At 38.9% G+C, this 20,182-nt stretch overlaps 2 long non-coding RNA genes across 2 annotated transcripts; one reads left to right on the forward strand and one right to left on the reverse strand.

Moving 5' to 3' along the window:
- The first annotated feature begins 5,371 nt into the window (after positions 1-5,371).
- Positions 5,372-7,439, forward strand: LOC130462114 (uncharacterized). Its single transcript, XR_008922253.1, has 4 exons — positions 5,372-5,488; positions 5,989-6,145; positions 6,813-6,876; positions 7,298-7,439. It is a non-coding gene; the product is annotated as an uncharacterized lncRNA (long non-coding RNA).
- A 10,526-nt stretch (positions 7,440-17,965) lies between these two features.
- On the reverse strand, positions 17,966-20,107 carry LOC130461626 (uncharacterized). The gene is made up of 4 exons (XR_008921777.1): positions 19,991-20,107; positions 19,334-19,490; positions 18,603-18,666; positions 17,966-18,181 (listed from the first exon to the last, which is right to left on the reverse strand). It is a non-coding gene; the product is annotated as an uncharacterized lncRNA (long non-coding RNA).
- Positions 20,108-20,182: the final 75 nt, after the last annotated feature.

The following is a 20,182-nucleotide window of genomic DNA, read 5'->3' on the forward strand; positions in this document are numbered from 1 at the left end:
GGTGGGTCATAATATTTCCTGATTAGATGTGTCCTATAAATGGGTCCACATTGTGTATGTTTTTGTTTAACAATATTTTTTGAAATATCCAAACATGTTATGGTGCGTGGCGCGGTCTGGGAATGTGATTTTGGTTGCACGCTTTTTGTTGGAGTCCACTTTTCGTGAGCCCCCAAGTGTTGGGGCTCGTCGGTTGTTTTTCGCGTCTTGTAATCATGTTCGGGGTCAAGCTCGTATGTGCGAGCGACCTCCTATAGTAGTGTGGTATTTTAGTGAAGCCGTGGAGTGCGACTTTAGCTTTCAGGTGACATCCGGTTTTGGCTTGGCCCGGATTATCCCCTTGACAGACAGACATTTTCTATTTGGAAAACCAATGACTACATATTTTTGGTGTTTCGAAGAATGACCATGATATTTAACTTGCTTTTTATTTTTTGAAAAGTGTACATGAGCGTTTTCTGAGATGAGTCTAAGTTTCGACCAAGTTTCACTGTTATTGTTATTTTTTTGCTTATTTGGGAGCTAAAGGTGCTTTGGGCTTGATCTTACTTGCAATAGGGCCTCGTGTTTTAGCAACACGGTCTTAAGTCCTTTCCTATTCCGTGTTTTTGTGAAATCTGGGCCTTGGGCTGCATTTTCAGCGCCCAAGCTCAGGCGTTAAAAATTTCGGCGCCCAGAGGTGGGCGCTGAAAGTTCTTTCTTGGTAATATTTGATTTTCGGATTTCTAAACACGTTTCCGAATGGGATCAGGATGTTTATTGGGTGCGTTCAGCTATATATAGGGGCTAGGTACGTCCTTATTTTCCACCACTCTCAAATTCTTTCTCTTTTTTTTGTCGTGCTCTAATTTATTTACTGCTTTTGCCATGTCGACCCCTACTTTCTCACTCCAACGGACTGTTAGGCGTTGGCTACGAGCCCTTACTCCCACGGAAAAAGCTTTGTTAAAAGAATACCACTTAGAGGCACTTTTAGGCTTACAACAAATTAATATTGATTATAATTTTCTGCATGCTGCCCTAAACTTTTGGGACTCCGATCATCATGTTTTTTCCTTTCGGGGCAATGAAATATGTCCTTTGCCTGATGAATTTGCTGCGATCCTTGGTTATCCTACTAATGCTACTCCTGTTACCCCTGGCACTATTGAAGAGGGTAAAACAACCATAAGGGCTTTCCTAGGGCTAGATGATAACATGTTTGCTGAGATTGTTGTAGATGATAAGGTTAATTTGGCAAAACTTGTAAAACATCACTTTAGGCCTAGTAAAAATATGACCGAACAAAAATTGAACATTCGAGCCCTTGTATTTTGCTTGTTAAACCATTACTTGCTGTCGAATAATAATGGTGAGTTCGGTGACATAAGGTTGATCCCCTTGATTAGCCAGATGGAAAGTTGCTATTCTATTATGCCGTTAGTTGTTGCGGAGACTTTGCTGAGTGCGGATGAGCTGAAGAAGGATGCCAAATCCGAAATTTTTAAGGGAAGCCCCCTATTACTGCAGGTAATCTATTTTTCATTGCGCACACATACGCCTATTTTTATGTATTTCTTTTGCCTGGGGCTGAGTTTTAGCGCCCAGGGCTGGGCGCTGGAATATTCGGCGCCTGGTCCTGGGCGTTGAAACTGCGCCCCAGGAACCTTTTTTCTTTCTTTTCATTCTTTTGATTCGATCGTACCTGTTTTTGCAGATTTGGCTTGCGGAACGGCTTAGACTTTTGGAAGCTCCTGCCGATCCTAAACATTATCGCCCTATAGCTTCGGGTAACCGAAAATACTTGCACCAAGGCCAGGACGAGGCCGAATGGACCTCCTTTTTTACTTACGGCATTTGTTCTATTAAGTGGGTGGTACCATGGTGGGGTTTGACTACTATGACAGGGGGGTCTGATGTATCGGTTTATATTTCTTTGTTGGGGCTATCTTGTCCCATTTATATTTTCCCTTATCGAGTCATGCTTCAATATGGTTTAAGGCAGACTATCCCCTTTTCTGATACGGTACCACCTAAGGTAGCGACCTTTGCACAAACACGGGTCTTAGGGTGGGCTAGGTATTATGATGGTCTCCCGCGTTGGGCTGTAGCTACAAATGGGTTTGTGGGTCTTTCTGAAAACTATAAGTTGTGGATGAGTTCCGATGACAAGGATGTGAGGACCGAGGCTCGTAATGGAGAGCCGGCTGAGCTTTTGGTACCTCGTATTCGTGTTAAGTATGAGGGTCCTGATTCTGCCAGACCTCGTACCTATAGTTTTAAGACTGTGAAAGCTCGTCCTGATCGAAAGCGAAAGGAAGTTCTTCCCCGTTCCAGTGTCAGGCCTAAAAAGGTGCCTAACATGAAGGGGCCTGCCGTTGTTAAAAGAAATGCAAGCTCTCGCGGAGATCGTCGCCGGAACAATGTAAGGGTTAGGAAGGCTCAGCCGCCTGTAGAAACAGTGGCTGGTCTAGTCGATGATAGTAATCCTTCTCCCACCACTGTTTGTGCCCTTGAGGCTGAGCAGGCTATAACTGAGAATGTTTCTAAAGCTTTGGCATCTTTGGAAGTTAGTGTCCAGGAGCCAGTTCTTATGGAGATTGATATTGGGGCAGCGCAGAAGACTATGGGGATGGATCCTGCGAACATTGCTCTCTTCAAGACTTTATTTGATGATTTGGAAGAACTAGAGTAGTGTAGTTCTTTGCTAGGGTGTAGGTGCCCTTTATTTATTTCAGTTGTGTTTGTTTTTTATTCCTCGCACTTTGTTTTCCTTCTTATTATATTTTAATAAAGGCATATTTTTAGTTTCCATTCAATTTTGTTTATATGTCTAACACTTTTTTACACAAAGAATATAATTTTGTTATTATTATTTGGACCGAATCCTTAGTAAGGATTGCCTACGTATCTTGTCAGAATCAGGTCGCGCGTAGTTCTTAGCTTTAGAATAAGTTCTAGTATGCCGGATCTCGGTAGATATGTCCTGAAGTGGAAACATATTACTTAATCGGTCAAATGAGTGAAGTATTTGCCATTATTTTCATCTGCCGTTTAAAATTCGACCAATTTGTTGGTAAACCTATTTGGATACGCACTGTACCCCCCAAGTGTTCGTTATTTTTCCGTTGTGTGCGGATAAAATGACGAGCACTTTTCGAAAAAAGGAAAACTTTGGCAGGCAGAGAGTTTCAACGCCCAGGCTGGGGAGTCAGAAATTTCGGCGCCCAACCCTGGGCGCTGAAAATAACTTGGGCGGTCAATTTTGACGTTTTGCTTCACATGTTCTTGCGTTTATTTCTATTTTGTTTTTTGTGCCTTGATATTTTGCTTCATAGTTAAAGTTAATTTTGAGGCTGTTTTGGAGGTTTTTTTACTGTTAGCGTGAAACGCATTTTTGTCCAGATTAATTTTTTCTATTTGTGACTCAAAACAGTTTTGAAAATGGAGTTAGGGTGCGGAACTTATGAAGATCTTTGTGGAGGGTATGATGGAATCTTATGTGAAAGCTGTTGGTGGATTCTACGTTTTATGAATTTATTTTTTGGTAACATTTGCATTTGTTTTAAATTTTTTATTTCTTTTTGATTTTGGGTTGCATAGGTTGGCTCTCATGATGACATTGGTTGGCTTTTTAGGTTTTGAGGATGGGATAGTGTGGTTTATTTTGTGGGTTTCGGGAACTGGTTCACATGGCATTATTTCAAAACCGAGTGGGCTTTGTTTGTTGGGCCTATAGTGGGCCGCTTCTTTATTTTTTATTTTGCAAGTACATTTGGTGTTTATTTAGTGTTAGAATAAAATTTTTAGGAGAAATATTACGCCTTTATTGATTTGGAAAGTAAGGAAAACACACTGAAATAAAACTGACCCATATTCTAAAGGGCCTTAGGACCATCTAAAGTCTCTATTATTTTTTCTATCAATCTAAAGAACTACTAGGCGCTTTTTACTAATGGTGCCCTATGTGGCTCAAACCTGGGGTTTAGTCTCATAAAACTTTGGTCCTTCACCGGTACTCATCTTGAATTCCATTCCTTTTGCGTTGACCCACTGATATATCTTCACCCATCCGTTCCCGACCTCTTCTAGTGTTGATGCAGGAGAGATTAACCGGGTTGGATCGAAACCTTCATCTTGTAAAGCTAGGGTAGTTATCACAGTCTCGTTCTCCATAGGCCTCGATTCGTTAAACAATGTCCATAGAGCCTAGTTGTCCAATATTTCAGCTGTTTTAGTCTTGGTGAGGTGGGGTGCCTCATCCAAGGTGTGGCAGTCATGGAAAATTTCAAATACGGGTTTTAGCAGGCCATCCTGAACGAAGGGTTCAGGGAAATCACAGCATGGGTGTTCTTCTCCTTCCCGAATAAACATCCCGTTAAGGGTCCTTTGATATGGGGGAAGGAGGGTGGTTTGTTTGGCTTTGTTAAGGCGTAGCCTAGATAGGCGGTCAACAATATCTTCCTCCGTTGGTTCATAGCCTAAGCCAAAGGGAGTAGATTTGTCGGGAAAAGGATGGAATGTGCATTCCTTCTTCCTTATGCCCAATGGGGTTCCTGGGAAATAACCTTGAGCCAACAGCATTCTAGGGATGACTCGGGATGCATGCGGGTCTAGGAATGCTGGATCATAATCTTCGATGAACTGGATTGCTTCTTCCACTTGAAACCCATAAAGGTCATCTGCAGTTTCGGCTGTTCCAACTGACGTCGAAAGGAGGGGCGCGGATTTCTAGTATTACCCCGTTATGGTTAAGTTTAACCATTTGGTGCAAGGTAGAAGCCACACCTCCTAAGTCATGGAGCCAAGGTCGCCCCAAGAGGAGGTTGAAAGTGGGCTTGATGTCGATTATTTGAAACTCCGTGGTGCGTGCCACAGGCCCAGTTTGTATGGTAAGGTTGATTTTTCCCAACACAGGCCTTCGGGAGTTATCATAAGCTCGTACCCCTTGTGAGGAGGTTTGGAAGTCATCGCTTCCTAGCCCCAAGCAATGGGCGGTTCGCAATGGGCAGACATTAACCGCCGAACCATTATCTACGAGCGTTAGGGGGATGTTTTGTCCTTTGCATCTCTATTATATAAGCCAGCTCCTGAGGGCGTTTTAGTAACTTAACTTTTCGTGTCCACTTGCTAAAAGACGAAAATACCCTTGGTTTTGATGTTTACGGGTGCTTCACTGTTTGCTGAGCCCCTCACTTTCGTTTCTAGGGTTAGAGTTCCTAGCTTCTTCACTCTCGCCTCCCTTCACTCTCGCCTCCCTTCACTCAATCCCTCATCTTCCATCTCTCATACAATCAATTCCTTTTCTTTTTTTAATCAAATGTGTTTCGTTACTTCTCAGCAAATGCGATTCTACTTAGAGATTATTTTGTACAAAAATTACGACAAATGTAGGAGTTGATGAATTTGGGGTTGCATTTGAATTCCAGGTTTTCAAAACGCATTTGAATCGACAAATTGATTTCGCTGGTAATCGGTTCACAATGACGCGATCCTCATTGAAAATCAGGTTGTTTTCCTCTTTCCTCTTGATTTTCCTTTGCTTAATTTCTCATAATATCTGATGAAATGTATGTTATATATTCATAGAAATTCTGGAATTTTTCGAAATGATTTTATTTCTCATCAATGGTAAGCAAATTTTCGAAATGATTTTACTTCTAGGGTTTGTCGGCTATCATCTATTGTTAACTGATTTGCTTTAGAAAGATTCGATTGGTATGAATTCGATTAAACCAAAGTCGAAGTCGATTGGTATGAATCAGCAACTGTACCAGGGCAATCCACATTTGGGGATTTATCAGCGTTTTAGAGATAACTTTTATTCAATCAAAAACCCAAATTCAATTTTTTGGTAATCCGCGGCTCGGTTGTACACTTACTTGCTTTACTCTATTCCCTATGTATTTATCTTTCATTTATGATTACTGCGTCTCCCATTCTATCTCCTTCATTTTTGAATTGAATTTTAACTGAAATTTTGTTTCTTTTCTTTTGAAAATTTGACAGTCCGAAGCCATTAGAAGTCACATAATCGGTTTGTCGTTGATGAAGTCGTCGTGGCCCGTCAGTCATGACAAATTGACAATGTAATTGCAATTGTTGTTATGTATTTGATACAATGGAAAAACTTAAGCTCTTTCGCAGCAATAATTTTATAATCAAGGTATAATTTTTAGCATTGATCTGTGTTTATTTGGTTATATTGTTATAATTTCTGTTGTTTCTATTGTTGGGTTCCAAGTTTGTTATGATTCTGAGAATTTTATGTCTATTAAAGGTATGCTGGTAATATGGTTTGTTTATAACTTTATTATATGGTTATTGAGATTTTGTTAGGACTGTTTGTGATTTTGGTTGTTGGGACTCAGAAGTTTCCCCTTTATTGAAGGATTTGGAGGAATTTTACTAAAAACGTTATTTAATTTACATTTCAATTACTGAGAAGAACACAATTGTTTTGGGTCTCCAATGGTGCATCATTATGTGTCACTGTTTGGTGTTAAGCTGTGAAACAAATGGAAAATGAAAAGGAGTCTATAGGCAGGACCCCTGGCTTCTCTTGCGGTTATCGAAAAATATATTGCGGTTCATTAATTTAATCTTAGGCTCCTAACTGGTAAGATCTAAAGTGAAAAAGATGGGTAAGGTAAAGACATGAAAATTGCAGAGGAGGGTTTATTGAGATTCTTTTTTCATTTTGATCCACTATCTGCTGTTTTCTGATGGTTTCGTTGTTGAGGCATGTTTGTTTTTATTTTCCCCTTAATTTTTAGTTTTAGTTTTAAATTTGAGGAATTAATTTGATTTTAATTGATCATTTTATTATGCAGTAATACTTCAGAGATTAAAGATTTGAAAGCTGGGGCGGAGCTGCTTGATATTATTCTTTCAAAGGTTAATTCTTTTATGATAATCTTTATTTATTTCATTTATTTTCCGTGTGATTATTTTTAAAATATTGATAATTATTAAAATATCAGGCTTTACTATGATTATTATTGAAATTGTATGATCTGATTCAATGCAATCTTGCGTAAGTTGTTTTTCCTTCACTATTTACTTCATTTTGATGACTGATTACGGTTTTTGATGCCATAGTATCACGTTAATTATGTTTGTGGAAAGTCCTCGATTTTGGGTTTGTGATATGGAGTTTAATTGAATTGGTTTGTGAACGAAATTTCTAGAAACATATTGATTTGGGTTTCTCTTGAAATGGCTGCTTTTAATTGACCTGAAAATTCAAAAGGGTTTTAGTCTTCTGATGTTGAATTTGGTAACAAATCACTAATGCAAGTGTTTTCCTGTATGATAGTCCCAGAGAATGGGCATGGAGCCTCAAAGAGCTGCAGTGGGGAAGTAGAACCACTGTCAGGTTCAATATACCCAGCAGGCTCACCTCGAGCAGCAGACACAGTGAGGAGAATAATCGGCACAATGAAGAAACCAGCAGGCTTACCTGCTTAGATTTTTCGATTTCAAATTTTTAAATCTTTCGACGAAATCGAGTTCAGATTTGATGATGCATTCAAGCGAGACCCAAATGCTGCTGAGGTAGAAACAATATTTGATACTCCCTTGGAAATGTTCATCAAGGTTTGCTCTTTGGTTTAAGATCTTCCTTCAAGATACATGTTTTTGCGTGCTTTCTTTCTTTTGACATATTCTGTTGGAATCTTATCTCAAGATGAAAATCACAGAGCAGAGGAAAGAGAATGGATGTGATTCAAGTACTTGATTCATTAGTTTGATTATGAAACAGTTAACAAAGAGTATGGGATATGGGGTCTAACTGCTGGGATCTTGATTCAAGTTGCATCAGTCGTTTATCAAAGACCACCACCAATTGTGGAGCAGAATCCCAAATTTAAGGTTCCTGCAAACCAGTTTGATGATTAGGTATTTATTACGCCATGAATTTTGATCTGGGTGTCGTTCTTTGAGTTTGGTGTTTTGCATCTGGAATTCTAAGTTAATCGAATTTTGGAGAAATTTGATGCTTGATTTCGCCAATTTTTTTTTAAAATTAGCAGCTTCCACCGTTTAATCGGATTTCATTTTCTATTGATTTTTTAAATTTGTGGTCTTTGGATGCTGGTGATTATGTCTCAAATTTATGTACTAATATCATCAAACTTTGCCGAGTTTAACATTACTGATTTGATTCTGATGTTATTAGGTTCAAGTGGTAATTTGGATTGTAATTTTGATTTGAATTTGGATTTTAGAAGTTTTCATCTGGGTTTGTTTGATTGGTTCTGATTTTGATGAACAGATTTTCTTTTTGGAAGAAAAGCAGACTAATATATGTATGATGAACAAATTTGCTTTTGAAGATTATTCCACAACATGCTATTATTCCACAATCTAATAAAGTTGGACCAAGATTAAAACGAACCCGGGTAATTTCCCCACTCATTAAGTCAATGGAGGTGTTATTTTTATGTTGAGATGTTCCTTGGTCCTGACATTTTAGTCTTCTTCCAGACAACGTTCCCGGTTATACTATGGGCTCTGCAAGGATTTTTGGCGTACATCAAGAATGTTTACAACAATCCTCCTCAAGAATGAAAATGGTTCTGAACTTGACTAATGTCATCAATCTTAAATGAAGAACAACTATTACTACCACTTCTGATTTTGTTGCTGATTGTCAACTATTGCTTCCCTATTTTGCTTCATTTTGTCTATGGTGGTTCTCTTAAGGATATGTGACCAAGTTTTCGGTAACTTATTTGCTTTAATTCTTGCATTGTCAAAATTGTGCATATATTGTTAACAGGTGTACTTGACTGCACAAATACTCTGAACTAGCATATCATGGCTTTAACAATCGGTCTAATATCTCTATAATATAGCTTGGATATGGTGGATAGTGACTATGGCTTGATGGAATGGGTTGAAGCCTTTGCAAAGAGCGGTCCTGGGAAACATTTATGATGTTCACTTGGCAAAACTGGAATAAACGTAACACATGGGTGTTTGAGAAGAAGAGGACTGATTTTCACATTCTCTGCACGAGAACAATGGTCTACCTGGGCGAATTCGATGCTGCAATAAAACGTGATGCTGACCCGCAATAGCCTCCCCCCCAAGTAACTCATACCCGGTTGCCGCCTCAAACAGTGATTGATAAACTCAATACGGACGCAGCTGTGAGGAATGACGGTAGAGTTGGTTTGGGCATGATCCTAAGAAATAGTGTGGGGGATATGTCTCATGGCAGCAGGCAGGAACCTTGAGAGTGAAATGGATGCACAACAGGCTGAAGCTGGCATACGAAGCAGCCTCACTTTGGTCAACCTCTTCCAAGCAAAATGAAGTGAAAGCTCCACTACTCAAGTAATAGTGAATGATATTAACAATTTTGTTACTTGCTTTGATTTATGTAGCTTTAATTTCGCAAACAGGAATTGTAGCAAGGAAAAATTACTTAATGTTGTATATCATGCATTCTAAAAATTCACTTGCTTTGATACTATGTTACGATAATAAATGTTAATTTCTTAATGTTGTATTTCATGCATTCTAAAAATTCACGCACGCATCGCGTGCATAAAATACTAGTCCAACCACTAAGTAAAGGGCTTTATTGTGAGCACCCCCCTCTTTGGGTAAGTCTTTATCAGTCAAAACTATGGCTTTTTCTCCGGCATCTCTCGTGACATGGCTAACCAATGAGTCAGGTGTGATATTTGTGGGTACTGAGATGAGGTCAAGTGAGCGAATAAGCTTTTCGCGATGTTCCTTTGAAGTACACATAAGATCCCAGATGGTAATCTCAGCCTTGGTTCTTTTTAGTTGTTTCAGGAGAGGATTTTCAATGACTTCCGCGACGGTGGCGTGCCGCCCTTTCTCAGGAGTTTGCCTAACCGGGATGTCGTCCATAGGAGGTGGGTGAATATCCGGTTGGTATATCCTTCCGGATCGGGTGAGGTTGTCGACCTCGGGCTCCTGAGGGGTGGTGTCAATGAGAGCATACCCGGGCCAAGTTTCAGTGAAGAGGTCCTGGCCCGAGACTTGAGATAGGTAAATATCTTCAGCATCATCGTTCCACACACCGTACACTTCCCCCTCGATTCGATCCATAGGTACCACAGCGAGTGGTGCACCTTGAGGTGTAATATAAACCGTGGGGTCGAAATTCTCTGGTTGGTCGAGAGAGATGTGACAAGAGACGAGTGGGCTCTTGTTGTTGTTGGGCTTGCCAACGTTCGGGAGAGGTATTACTTCGTCCTCTATCATGTCCTGGATCGTATGTTTTAGATACCAGCAGTTTTCAGTGTCATGCCCATTTCCTTGATGGAATTTGCAGTAAGTACCTTCGACCCAATATTTGTTTTTGACAGGAGGGTCGCGGGTGGGGCCTATAGGTCTCAACTTTCCTTGATTGGTTAGTCTTTCAAAGGCTTGTACCAAAGTTGACCCGAGTGGGGCAAACTTTCGGTCTCGGACCCATCTTACAGGGTATCTTCGGGCGGGAGCCTCTTCTACAGCATGGATTTCTTGGGCTTGGGGTGTGTTACCCCGATTATAGGTGTTGTTCTTATATGCAGGTTTGCTCTGTATGGTTTTGGCGAGGTCGTCCTCGATTTTTATTCCCACATCATAAACCCTTTTGAAAGTGTCGAGTCCCAGGTACCTAAGGTGTTGTCTGTAAGCCGGGTCCAAGTTGTCAATGAATTTTTGGACCAATTCTGTTTCGGGAGGCCTATTGATTAGCTGGGCCGCCTGGTCCCTCCATCTAGCAAAGTAGGTTGTGAAACCCTCATTTTTCTTTTGGAAGAGAACTTCCAGCTCGCGCATGGTGACTTGGAAATCCATGTTCGACGAGTATTGCTTGATGAAAACATTGACAAAGTCTTCCCAAGTGGGGAAGAGCTTAGGGTCCTGGTGATAGTACCATTTGAGCGGCACAGGTTCCAAGGACAAAGGAAAGGCAGGTAGGTACATGGACTTGTCCACACCTTTCAAGTTCATGGTATTCACAAAGCTCAGTAGATGATCACGGGGGTTATCCGTGGCCTTGAACTTTGGTAAGTCAGATGAACTGAACTTTTCTGGTAATTTGCCAGAAAAAGGTTCAGGCTCGAGAGAGAAGTATTTGCTCCCCAAGGTTTGCTGTAGGACCATTTTTTCAATCCTCTTCTCGTTTTCGAGGTCATTTTTGGCTTGCGCAGCCGCTAAGGCTTCATTTTCCATTTTCAGTTGGCCCATGAGTTGGGTCATTTGGACCATCTGGTCTCGCAAATCTTCGATGGACATGTTTGGAGGTGCGAATCGAGGTTGGGGAAGCGGAGATCCTTGAAATGAGGGACGACGGACGGAGCTTGGAGTTACTGGACTTGGTGTTGGTGATGTATCTTCGAGACGCACTAGCCGTTGATTCCCTGATCGACACCAAGTGGCAGGACCAGTCCTAGGCATAAGATAAGCTAAAGTTTAGGTTCCCAAAGTTTCAGGCATTACTTAGTCTAGACTTCGACTCTCTACATTGGTTTTTCACTTTTTCGCTCTTTCTTCTGTCGGTACACTTTTTTGGGGTTTTTTTTTTGGTCATTCTTTGGATTTTCGAAACACTTGCCTGTGTGACATTCATAGTTGTTAGCATGTTCGGTTTTGGTGCCGAGCATTGCCGTCGTAGGAGGCCTAACGACGACACAAAGAGTTAATAATTTTTCGCGAGTCGCCTTTTGAAATCGAGTGCTTTTCTTACGCCCTAGTAGCAATTCTTTTGATGAATATTTTTTGTGCTACGTACTTTCTTTTTTCTTGGGCACCGAGGCTGCTGCGCCTGACCAGAAAGTCAAGCAGCAACTTCAGCGCCCAGCAGTGGGCGTGAGAAATTTTGGCGCCCAGCCAGGAGCGTTGAAAATGCGTCCCTGGCTGGTTCTCGTTTTCCGTTTTCTGTTTATGCGACTTCGATTTTCGTGCTTGCCTAATAACGTCCTTTACGCGTGACAGCGTTTATGGGATTCGTTACAGGCCATCCCGAGCGTCGCTTGTTTTGTGGCGATCATTCGGGTTTGCGGAACACGTGTTTCGGTATAGCTCTTTGGAAAATTAGTCTATGAATGTTTGGGCAATTTTTAAGGTCATTGGTTTTCTAGGATAGTTTGTCACACAATCACATATTTCGCTACATATAACTACATTACAAACATGGATTTGAAAATTAAATATGCCACGTAGTTTATGATAGTCTTCTATGGGTAGTTTATTTGCGCCTGGCTTGGTACCGCTCCTATCGTAGATCCAACACATGCCCCGGTCGAGGTAGTGTCTTCAACAGCCGAATTTCGCTCAAGAGGCCAACCCGCAAGTGCAAGCCAAGGGGGCATGCAGGCGAGAGGGACCTAATGGGCGAGCGATTGGGTTCGGGATAGGTGTACTACCTGCACAAGTACCGAGGTGGAAACATGCGCGGCGTATGCACCCCCCTATTGGCGAAAAAAGGTATCCTTAGTCCCAACTCCCGAGGGAGCCGAGATTCGTTATGATGTTCTGCCCGTTCACATTAATATGCTGATTTTCAGGTCGTCCCAACTTGATGAGGAAATAAACGCGGGGTAGGATCGTTTCACCCTTCGGCTATTTTGATTACCCACAAGCACGAGTATTTCCTTCACTATCCCCAGTGGAGTCGCCACTGTGAGGGGGTCGAAAAAGCGCGAGGCTGATGGGTGACCTGTCCCTCGTGGGTGTGACGATTCTTTTTATTCAATCAAGTGTAATTGGAATTCCTGTGAGTATACACCCAATCGACTAGTAATATAGGAGTCGCCATTCAGTTTTTAACGACAATGAGAAAAACTGACAAAACCCGGTTATCGTGACATAAAGGGAGTGCAATTATGTTTGACCACGACGGCCGTAGGTTCCCTTGTGATCCCTGGTGTGGGGATCTCTCAATATACACCCGCAAGGTAGAGATTGAGGGTTCGGGGGACTGTAACTACCGAGGGGAGTAATTCGCTCGTCGATAACTCCAGAGGCAGGATATCCTTACTACCAGCATAAATAATTGAAGGGACATGCGTTAACTATTAAACTAATCTGAGTTGATTTTAGCAATATGCAACATATAATACTAATTCGATCGTGATTATCTTATTTAAATAACATTCAGGGACCTAGCATGATAATCCGATTTCCCAAAAATATTATATTTGTTAGGCGTGATAGAACAATCATATTAGGTTAGTTTAACAGTTCATAAAAAGGGCGAGGAAAGCGGTTAAATCATCGAAAAGGGACACATTACGACGCACCCTTGAGAGGTGCGTCAGGGTTCTCAGAAAACTAACCACTTTGACTTTGCTATTTCTCCTTTTTATTTAACGAATCTCGATTATGGGACAGGATACGTTCTGTTCGATTTATGGATCGATTGCGACAGAACGCGTGAACAGTTTCGCAGCGAGAGGCTTAGGCTAAGGGGTTTAGAGTCAATACTCAGAATATATTATGTGTTGTTGCATGTGTGTTGTTTCACGTCGAAACTAGGGGCCTATTTATAGGGAAGAGTTCGTGGAAGGATAGAATTGCAGAGTTCTAATCCACAAGGAATTAGGAAAAGAAACGTACCCAGGTATTTTCAGCGCCCAGGCCTGGGCGCCGAAGATTTCGGCGCCCAGAGCCAGGCGTTGAAAATAGGGTCTGGGCAGTTTTTGTTTAGTCAGATTCGGATTCTAAAATCCGTAGAGTTTGAGATTAATTTGAGTCTCTTAGCGCGTATCAATTTGTGACGGAATGCGTCTGGGCCCGTTACGAACTCTAGGCTCGTTAGGATTTAAATTAATTCGTAACTTTTATTTTCGAACCCTATTAGGAATAGGATTCTCGCGGTTTTCTATCTCATTTAGGATTTATGTTGGAATGCAACACCTAATTCTGACAGGTTTCTATCTTTTATGATTTTGCCACTTTTAGAAGCTACCTTTTATGGCAATTACTATTTTTAGCAGGTTTCCATAAATAGCAGGTTTCGGGTGAAATGAAATGGGGAATCGAGATTCGTTTCTTTTATAGGAGATGCGTTGTCAAGTGGAGTTTTTATGCTTTCATCATCGAACCTTTCCCTTGCGGGAATGGGGACAAAAGTAGGTATCTACAGATGCGTTGTTTTCGTCTTATTTGCAGAGCTTGTTGTTGTTTTCAGTCTAGTATTCTTTCTTAATTTGAATATCAAAAGAACCAATCTAGGTTAAGTGAAAATCGGTAAAGATAGGGATACGAATAATTTTATATTCCTTCCCTTTCTAACTGATCATCATGCTTTACTTTTTGTACATTTTTTAAATACAACATTAAATATAAACATCTAAAAATTTGTATCTTTTTATAAGAAAGTCTACAAATTCGTATCATAATAATTATTCTGAGAGTTAATATTGTGAAAATACACATCGACCTACAAAACTGTCTATTAAAAAAATTAAATAATAACAACTACAATCCAGCTCAACAGTATAAATATGTCTTTCGTCCATATGATTATTTGTTTCATGATACAGAGGGCCTAATGTTGGGTATTCTTGTTTCGAGGTTGGAAATAATTCTAGGGTTTCCGTAACATTAAGAGGACTAGTATTTTTTCTGAAGGTAGACCACAACTGTTACATGAGGGTGTTCACACGTCTATTCTTGTTGTTCAATTTGATTTGTTTGACTCAACTACACCTACAGTTCAAGACCCAACGTCACCTAGTTTTTTTAAGATAGGAAGTTTGAGTGGAAAAGCATTTCATACTGCAAGCTTCAAAGGGTCAATAATCTCATAAAAGAATGAAGCTCCTACAACCAATGATTATAATACGGGGGCATAAAAACAATTTAATGGTTCTACTTTATGTTCAAATAAAGTAGACCATAAGGCTACAAGGATTGAAGGAAAAAGGGTAAATTTTTTTTCCTCGTGAGAGTGGTAAGCTAAGGATTAATTGCAATTCATCCATTTCATAATTAAAATAGAATTATAGCAAACAAGGTGATTATCGTGGGAAGAGGAAAATTGAATAGGAAAGCAGTTCTACAAGCAAGAGAAGGAAATTTTCTTTTATAATGAACTCCGTTTGTGATAATTCCATAACGTATATGGTAGGAACCTTATAGCAGGTCACTTCTCTTGGTTTGCCAGCTGGCCATGTACAGTCCCCGACCCTTACATGAAAATTATAGCCTAGAATTTCCAAGGATTACATCACCAAAGGTCTTTGGTTACACCGTATGTGGTCTGGATGGCAAATAATTATTATCATATTAGATTAGATCCCGTGCACGCACGGATTTTGATCATATTTTCACAAAAATTAAACTGAATATCCTCAAACTACTGTATAGTTATAACATTTTTAACATACTTATTTAAATTTATTCATCTAATATGCATATTTAAAATGTTAATATGGTAATTTGACCAAAATATTGAGTGATATATTTTCCATTATTAATATAGCGATTTGACTAAAATATTACCAATTTAGAATAATTATTATTACGTCGTATCTATTATTTCCATAATTTATAAACTAAAATTTGTTTCCATACATAAATAGTTTATAAAAAAGGTAGAGAATAAAAATAAAATAAAATAGATACACTTTTTGGGAAAGTGGTTTTTGGTGGAAAAAAAGCGCACCAGGAATTGACACGTGTCATTCCTGGTGTGTCTTTTAGTATATAGTAATAGTAATAGATGATTTTTTTTCTCTCGGAAACGAATATACTGTCAAGTTGGTTTCATGCTCTTAGAAGTTGCCAACCTAATTTTGTATGTGGAATATATGCGGTAGGATCAAGAGGGGGATTAGTAGTCTTATGTTGGACTCCCTTTAATATCTCTTGTGTTTTTACTTCACAAAACATTTTGCTTTGCAAAATAGTGGCTTTAGGTGGAATAGAATATGAAGCCATGTTTTTGTATTATGCGCTGGAATAGAACATACTAGTATTTTATGCACGCGATGCGTGCGTGAATTTTTAGAATGCATGAAATACAACATTAAGAAATTAACATTTATTATCGTAACATAGTATCAAAGCAAGTGAATTTTTAGAATGCATGATATACAACATTAAGTAATTTTTCCTTGCTACAATTCCTGTTTGCGAAATTAAAGCTACATAAATCAAAGCAAGTAACAAAATTGTTAATATCATTCACTATTACTTGAGTAGTGGAGCTTTCACTTCATTTTGCTTGGAAGAGGTTGACCAAAGTGAGGCTGCTTCGTATGCCAGCTTCAGCCTGTTGTGCATCCATTTCACTCTCAAGGTTCCTGCCTGCTGCCATGAGACATATCCCCCACACTATTTCTTAGGATCATGCCCAAACCAACTCTACCGTCATTCCTCACAGCTGCGTCCGTATTGAGTTTATCAATCACTGTTTGAGGCGGCAACCGGGTATGAGTTACTTGGGGGGGAGGCTATTGCGGGTCAGCATCACGTTTTATTGCAGCATCGAATTCGCCCAGGTAGACCATTGTTCTCGTGCAGAGAATGTGAAAATCAGTCCTCTTCTTCTCAAACACCCATGTGTTACGTTTATTCCAGTTTTGCCAAGTGAACATCATAAATGTTTCCCAGGACCGCTCTTTGCAAAGGCTTCAACCCATTCCATCAAGCCATAGTCACTATCCACCATATCCAAGCTATATTATAGAGATATTAGACCGATTGTTAAAGCCATGATATGCTAGTTCAGAGTATTTGTGCAGTCAAGGTACACCTGTTAACAATATATGCACAATTTTGACAATGCAAGAATTAAAGCAAATAAGTTACCGAAAACTTGGTCACATATCCTTAAGAGAACCACCATAGACAAAATGAAGCAAAATAGGGAAGCAATAGTTGACAATCAGCAACAAAATCAGAAGTGGTAGTAATAGTTGTTCTTCATTTAAGATTGATGACATTAGTCAAGTTCAGAACCATTTTCATTCTTGAGGAGGATTGTTGTAAACATTCTTGATGTACGCCAAAAATCCTTGCAGAGCCCATAGTATAACCGGGAACGTTGTCTGGAAGAAGACTAAAATGTCAGGACCAAGGAACATCTCAACATAAAAATAACACCTCCATTGACTTAATGAGTGGGGAAATTACCCGGGTTCGTTTTAATCTTGGTCCAACTTTATTAGATTGTGGAATAATAGCATGTTGTGGAATAATCTTCAAAAGCAAATTTGTTCATCATACATATATTAGTCTGCTTTTCTTCCAAAAAGAAAATCTGTTCATCAAAATCAGAACCAATCAAACAAACCCAGATGAAAACTTCTAAAATCCAAATTCAAATCAAAATTACAATCCAAATTACCACTTGAACCTAATAACATCAGAATCAAATCAGTAATGTTAAACTCGGCAAAGTTTGATGATATTAGTACATAAATTTGAGACATAATCACCAGCATCCAAAGACCACAAATTTAAAAAATCAATAGAAAATGAAATCCGATTAAACGGTGGAAGCTGCTAATTTTAAAAAAAAATTGGCGAAATCAAGCATCAAATTTCTCCAAAATTCGATTAACTTAGAATTCCAGATGCAAAACACCAAACTCAAAGAACGACACCCAGATCAAAATTCATGGCGTAATAAATACCTAATCATCAAACTGGTTTGCAGGAACCTTAAATTTGGGATTCTGCTCCACAATTGGTGGTGGTCTTTGATAAACGACTGATGCAACTTGAATCAAGATCCCAGCAGTTAGACCCCATATCCCATACTCTTTGTTAACTGTTTCATAATCAAACTAATGAATCAAGTACTTGAATCACATCCATTCTCTTTCCTCTGCTCTGTGATTTTCATCTTGAGATAAGATTCCAACAGAATATGTCAAAAGAAAGAAAGCACGCAAAAACATGTATCTTGAAGGAAGATCTTAAACCAAAGAGCAAACCTTGATGAACATTTCCAAGGGAGTATCAAATATTGTTTCTACCTCAGCAGCATTTGGATCTCGCTTGAATGCATCATCAAATCTGAACTCGATTTCGTCGAAAGATTTAAAAATTTGAAATCGAAAAATCTAAGCAGGTAAGCCTGCTGGTTTCTTCATTGTGCCGATTATTCTCCTCACTGTGTCTGCTGCTCGAGGTGAGCCTGCTGGGTATATTGAACCTGACAGTGGTTCTACTTCCCCACTGCAGCTCTTTGAGGCTCCATGCCCATTCTCTGGGACTATCATACAGGAAAACACTTGCATTAGTGATTTGTTACCAAATTCAACATCAGAAGACTAAAACCCTTTTGAATTTTCAGGTCAATTAAAAGCAGCCATTTCAAGAGAAACCCAAATCAATATGTTTCTAGAAATTTCGTTCACAAACCAATTCAATTAAACTCCATATCACAAACCCAAAATCGAGGACTTTCCACAAACATAATTAACGTGATACTATGGCATCAAAAACCGTAATCAGTCATCAAAATGAAGTAAATAGTGAAGGAAAAACAACTTACGCAAGATTGCATTGAATCAGATCATACAATTTCAATAATAATCATAGTAAAGCCTGATATTTTAATAATTATCAATATTTTAAAAATAATCACACGGAAAATAAATGAAATAAATAAAGATTATCATAAAAGAATTAACCTTTGAAAGAATAATATCAAGCAGCTCCGCCCCAGCTTTCAAATCTTTAATCTCTGAAGTATTACTGCATAATAAAATGATCAATTAAAATCAAATTAATTCCTCAAATTTAAAACTAAAACTAAAAATTAAGGGGAAAATAAAAACAAACATGCCTCAACAACGAAACCATCAGAAAACAGCAGATAGTGGATCAAAATGAAAAAAGAATCTCAATAAACCCTCCTCTGCAATTTTCATGTCTTTACCTTACCCATCTTTTTCACTTTAGATCTTACCAGTTAGGAGCCTAAGATTAAATTAATGAACCGCAATATATTTTTCGATAACCGCAAGAGAAGCCAGGGGTCCTGCCTATAGACTCCTTTTCATTTTCCATTTGTTTCACAGCTTAACACCAAACAGTGACACATAATGATGCACCATTGGAGACCCAAAACAATTGTGTTCTTCTCAGTAATTGAAATGTAAATTAAATAACGTTTTTAGTAAAATTCCTCCAAATCCTTCAATAAAGGGGAAACTTCTGAGTCCCAACAACCAAAATCACAAACAGTCCTAACAAAATCTCAATAACCATATAATAAAGTTATAAACAAACCATATTACCAGCATACCTTTAATAGACATAAAATTCTCAGAATCATAACAAACTTGGAACCCAACAATAGAAACAACAGAAATTATAACAATATAACCAAATAAACACAGATCAATGCTAAAAATTATACCTTGATTATAAAATTATTGCTGCGAAAGAGCTTAAGTTTTTCCATTGTATCAAATACATAACAACAATTGCAATTACATTGTCAATTTGTCATGACTGACGGGCCACGACGACTTCATCAACGACAAACCGATTATGTGACTTCTAATGGCTTCGGACTGTCAAATTTTCAAAAGAAAAGAAACAAAATTTCAGTTAAAATTCAATTCAAAAATGAAGGAGATAGAATGGGAGACGCAGTAATCATAAATGAAAGATAAATACATAGGGAATAGAGTAAAGCAAGTAAGTGTACAACCGAGCCGCGGATTACCAAAAAATTGAATTTGGGTTTTTGATTGAATAAAAGTTATCTCTAAAACGCTGATAAATCCCCAAATGTGGATTGCCCTGGTACAGTTGCTGATTCATACCAATCGACTTCGACTTTGGTTTAATCGAATTCATACCAATCGAATCTTTCTAAAGCAAATCAGTTAACAATAGATGATAGCCGACAAACCCTAGAAGTAAAATCATTTCGAAAATTTGCTTACCATTGATGAGAAATAAAATCATTTCGAAAAATTCCAGAATTTCTATGAATATATAACATACATTTCATCAGATATTATGAGAAATTAAGCAAAGGAAAATCAAGAGGAAAGAGGAAAACAACCTGATTTTCAATGAGGATCGCGTCATTGTGAACCGATTACCAGCGAAATCAATTTGTCGATTCAAATGCGTTTTGAAAACCTGGAATTCAAATGCAACCCCAAATTCATCAACTCCTACATTTGTCGTAATTTTTGTACAAAATAATCTCTAAGTAGAATCGCATTTGCTGAGAAGTAACGAAACACATTTG

The sequence above is a fragment of the Spinacia oleracea genome, chromosome 5 (assembly GCF_020520425.1).
Source record: "Spinacia oleracea cultivar Varoflay chromosome 5, BTI_SOV_V1, whole genome shotgun sequence".
In the NCBI taxonomy this organism is placed as follows: domain Eukaryota; kingdom Viridiplantae; phylum Streptophyta; class Magnoliopsida; order Caryophyllales; family Amaranthaceae; genus Spinacia; species Spinacia oleracea.